Genomic DNA, 5,574 nt, shown 5'->3' on the forward strand with positions numbered 1-5,574 from the left:
ATCTGTGTGTGAGCACTGAATTGCTCTATTGTTCGATGGACTTTGGCTGCAAATTGTTCTGGATTTTATAGGATATTTGGGTGCTAATGGCTCATTTCTTATTGCACTCTTACGGCCATCCTACATCTTTTGGGCTGTCAACCACCAGTTGTATTTTGCCCCATTCGCAGTATCATAGTAAAGAAATATTAGATGAAGTTAAACTCCAGATGATCACAGGACTGACAATTTGTCTTCTGTATGAATATTATTTGCTAAGGCCCATTATTTTGGTGTTAAAAGATAGATGGAAAATGTTATTGACGCTGCAAAACAGAACGGATCTGTCATTTGCTCACTAATTGCCCATAGGACTTAATCACTCTGGGCCAAAGTGGTTAGGCACTGGACTGTGATTCAGTGGGCCTGTGTTCAGGGCCTGGCTCTGCCACAGATCTCCTGTGTAACTCACTAACCTGACTTCTTCAGAGGTATTTAGGTGCCTAAATCTCTTTGACAAGCTGGGCTTTACTCTCTCACTCTCCAATTCACCAAGGTACTTGGGCACACTGACATGAATTGGGCTGCTTGTGGGCTTGAAGTTAAGCACATGTTTAGTACTTTGCTTAATCGAGGAGTCTGAGGGTAGAACCCTGCGTGGATACCACATTGGTACCCGCATCTACATCTGCAAAAATGATCCATGAATATCCACATCCTGACCTACGGATTGGATACCTGCTGATATGAAGTGAATATCTGCACATTTCCAGGGTTCTAGCACAAAATTTGTATCTGCATCTGCAGCCAGTCACAAAAGTGAGCTGCGGATATCGCATCCAGATAGCAGCAGATATCCACAGATTTGCAGGACTCTACTCTAAGCCCTTATCTATCAAAATAGTCACTGTGCACTATAGCTGTCCCCTGTGCTCGCTACCTCCAGTGGTCACAGTGCAGTACTGCAACCCTCCAATCAGCCCCCTCTTTTTCTCTCGTATGGAAAACAATCACATTTCAGGCACCTCCTGTTTTTCTGGCACAACCAAACCCTGACCTTGCTTTAAGTTAGAATAAGAGAAAGAGGCATATCAAATTTGGTGGTCCTAGCTCTTAATGTTTAGGAGGAGTTCTTGAACAAATGGACTCGCAGACAAAGATTCACGGGCAGACGCACAAATCTCTGAAATATCTATCTAGAAAACTGGCTTTAGAACAGTTTTACTTGCACTGTTACATTTACCAATGGAAGAGAAAATAATATAAACCTAGCTGAAATCAAATTAAAAGTATTCATACAAGGTTTTGCATTACTTAACATCATTCCTTCAGTCAAACCAGTACAAGTTTGGGAGTAGGCCAAGCTTAAATTTCTAGCCTTTTTCCTTGTGAAAATAGGCTTAAAAATGTAAAGTGGTGTAATGAGATTCCTGGGGTTCAAATGACCAATTATCCAGGTTCTTCTGCAGCAGGAATCTAAATCTGGAGTGCATCCCAGAGAATCATCTCTCTAACTCCTTCCAAAATGCTTAGCTCGACACTGTGTGAAATGCTACGAACATGTTAACCAGGAATCGATTACATTTGGAGCAATGGGGTGACACATCCAAAAAGTTGTCTCTTTCGCTCTCGCAGAAATGGCTGCGACTGGATCTGATTGTTGACATTTTCAGTTCTGCCTGAAGCAATAACGGGCCTGGCTGGGATTCACCGTAGACAGCTGTCATGCTACGAGTGTATCTATGGCAGCTGCTGGAAAAGAAACATTCCTCTTCCATCCCCTGCCAGAGATACTAGGATTGCATAGAATTGTACATCATGCAGCCCCTGCCCATGCCAGTTGCTCCAGCAATGTATGAGGGGGAAGAGAGGAGGCAGGACCAAGCTGCTGCCTCACTGAGTATAAGTCTTGCTGAAGCCACTAGTTCTACCTTAGTGTCAAATCTACAGAGCCAGTACAGGGGAACAACCTGAAGCCCTGTTCCTCTCTCACCTGACAAGGGGAACCCCTTCTCTCACCTCATCGCAGGGATTTGTTCCCTGATCTGTTAAAATATTGTATTATCATAACTAACTGGTGCCCAGACACTATGGTGTTGGGCTCTTTAAACAATAATGGCAGGCAATGCTGCAGGATTTGGCCCAATAATGATTAGTTGTAGTGGTATTATAGTAGTGGCTAAAAACCCCAACCAGGGTCAGGGCCCTGTTTGTGCAAGGCACTGTACAAACACACAGTAAGAGAGAGTCCCTGTCACACAACGCTGAAAATCTACATAGATAAGACAGCGGGGAAAAGGCAGTATTATTATCCCCTGCATGACAGCTGAGGCCCAGAAAAGTTATTTGACTTTCCCAAGTTCATACATGAGATCTGTTGCCTGGTGAGGGACGTCTGAGGCCATGTCTTCCGAGGCTCAGTCCAATGACTTAACTACCTTCCTCTCAGTAATAACAATCAGCATCTGTACAGCACTCTGAACTAGTAAACAGCTATGCAAGGGCTATATTTATTGCTATAACAAATGACACCTTGCTCGCTGTGTGCAAATTCATTTTAGAATTTCCTGAAGGGCCTTGCTGGCACTAATGCACCTGGATAAATTTGTGGCAATAACCTTTCCCTCATCTTTGCACAATAGCAGGCATCTGGAGTTACTGAGATACAAATCTTGTGGGTGTGGGTCAAGTTTATTCTTTAATTAATTACGGTGTAACAACTGTCTGTTCCAACACAAGAATCATTTGATGTAAACATTTTTTGCATCACACCTTCTTAGTGTGGTGATGCTTCGGAATAATGCTTTTAAAAGAACATCCTTGAGTGATCTGCCCACTACTTTTCCTGTTAGTTTCTCCTAAATGTCTCTCTGATGCTCAGGTCACCCTGTTCACCCGAAATCAAAACAAAAATCCTGGTCTGAACAAGCTCAGGAGTCAGTGATGTCAGTTCTGAACATAAAGCGATCCCCATGATATTATCAACTCCATTTGTTCCTCCTGTCTTTGAAGCACTATGTAGTTCACAATGGCACTAAATTTGGAAGGTTTTTATCCTGGCGCTTTCTTGTATAAGCCCTGGGGCACACGACAATGGAATAGAAACTTGAATGGGCTTGTTGAAAAGACAGACTGAAATAACTCATCTGCAGCACAGCAATACTTCACGAAGGCTGTGTCCACACTAGCCTTTTCTCCCTAGGATTTCTCAGCACCACAAGGGGAAATGCTAGTGCAGAGACAATGCTCAAGCCACGGCCAGCACTTTAATCACTGTGTTATTTAGCCTTGCTCAAAGCAGGCCTGCGCTATACAGCATTTGGAAGGCTGGGACTTACCTCAGCCCTGTCCACACTAGCACTCTCGCCTTCGCTACTATCGGTGGGCTGCATATTAGGGAAAACTGGCTAGTGTAAATAAAGCTATTGGGTCTGACCCTGCTACTTGTGCAGGCATGGGCACTCCTTACATGGGAAAGCAGTCCATTGACTTCACTGACCTATTGCCAGTGTATGGCGGGTGCAGGGTCAAACCCTATTTCCCTTCAAGTTTGAGGTGCCTTTCCCATATACTCGCTTTGTGCCGGCAGAAGGACTGGCACCATGCCATGCCGTGCTCTTTGTCTGAACAAGTCACAGCCAAAGTAGCAATACAATTCCCCCAAAATTCAAAAACCTTCCTCACAGGTATCGCTGGTGTCTATAAGCCTAATCCAGAGAGGAGCTGAGCACCCACAACTTCTGTTGCAGTCCGGATGCTTTCAGCACCCCGCAGCACCTCTCTGACTTAAAAGCTTAGGATCCAGGATATTAATGGTATGAGTCCAGCTAAAGGGCTTGGCAACTGTTCTTACGCCTGTAAATCTATTTGAAATCATAATCGGAGTTTTATTTAGAAAGTAAAATAGACACACACCGAAGCACTCAGAGTGCCGAGCAACAATCACAAAGCCAATTTCTCATTCATTAATAAAAGAACAGGCTGACCTCAACAGGCAAGGTAGATAAATAAAAGGCAACAGAATAAAACAGCCGCCGCCTGAGTGGTAGTCATTTCAAAACACCTCAGAAAACAATATCTTTTTTGGAAGGGGTTTTTTTTTTTAAGCGGGGGAGAGATTAAATGAACCACATTTTAGGATCAGAGGGGTAGCCGTGTTAGTCTGAATCTGCAAAAGCGACGAGGAGTCCTGTGGCACCTTATAGACTAACTGAAGTGTAGGAGCATAAGCTTTCGTGGGCAAAGACCCACTTCGTCAGATGCATGTCTGACGAAGTGGGTCTTTGCCCACGAAAGCTTATGCTCCTACACTTCAGTTAGTCTATAAGGTGCCACAGGACTCCTCGTCGCTTTTGCACATTTTAGGAGACAGCCAGTTGCACCAGGTTGGGGCTGCCACTGCAACAGTTTGAGCACCTACGGACGTCAGGCATGATAGTGGAACCCCCCAAACCCCACAGGATCTGAGAGTTCACGATCCCCTCAGGTTAGGGTAAAGGAGGAGGGGGATCTCAAATATAACCAGGGCCAGCCCCATTCAGAGCTACCTCATTCAATACAGCTAATTTAGACTGAATCCACTACTCAGTATGATCCGGATAGCTCAAACCCTTTCTGGCAATGGTGACTGCTGCTCGGAGAAAGCTGCAGGCAGCAGATCAGCCTCCCTGATAAACCTGTGTAGAGGGAATTGCACCAATTGAGCCTCGAGGTCAGGAGGATGCGCATTGCCACTGCCAGATAGACTCGAGATAAATAAGGGGATAACCGCACACAAATCGCGTAGCTGAAAACTGCAGAAGAAAAGGGGGGAGGGCAGATCCTCTGCTGGTGCAAACTGGCACGTTTCATTGCCATGGGGCCAAGAGACAGTAGCTGAAGACCTGCCTCACAATGTTTTCTTTATTTGTACAACTTGCTTTATTGTCAGACCTTCCGTTACACAGCTCAGAAAAGAATCTGATGTATATTAAGGTCAGACCTTCCGTTGGACACATGCCCCAGAGAAGTGCGTGTACACAGAGAGGGAGAGACTATATGTATTCTAAGGTGCTCAATTGGCAAGGGTGTCATTTTGACACCGAACAACAGCACTGCATCATTATCAACGTCCCCATCCCAGTCTGCTAAAAAAACACTGATACTAACTGCATGCCAGAAATACCGAGTCCCCACAAAACCTCTGCTGTATCAAGTCTCTTTTTGTCTGATTCACTCGATCTTTGGCAGCACTCCAAGTTTTAGGTAGGAGGGGGGCGAGAGAACTTCCTGAGCATACCAACAGCCTCATTTTGATCTGTGATACTGAGCACTCATTTCCACTTCACAGGCTGGGCTGAGCAGTGCCACAGAGAGACAAATCCCAGACGTGGAAGGAGAGTGGTGTGGGGAGGAAAGATGAAAGCAGAAAAGAGCTGCATTTATTAAGCTGTTTTTCTTTCAGTGAAAAGAAGCATTTATCAGTGATTTCATACATCATGTGAGAGGTGGCTTCCTGCCAATTTCCAGGGATGCAAACAACCCATTGACATCATATGCTAAATATAGAACAGTCCTTGCTTTAGGTGAATAAATAATGCATCTGCAAAGGCATAG

The sequence above is a fragment of the Pelodiscus sinensis genome, chromosome 3 (genome assembly GCF_052426305.1).
Source record: "Pelodiscus sinensis isolate ZL-2025 chromosome 3, ASM5242630v1, whole genome shotgun sequence".
In the NCBI taxonomy this organism is placed as follows: Eukaryota; Metazoa; Chordata; order Testudines; family Trionychidae; genus Pelodiscus; species Pelodiscus sinensis.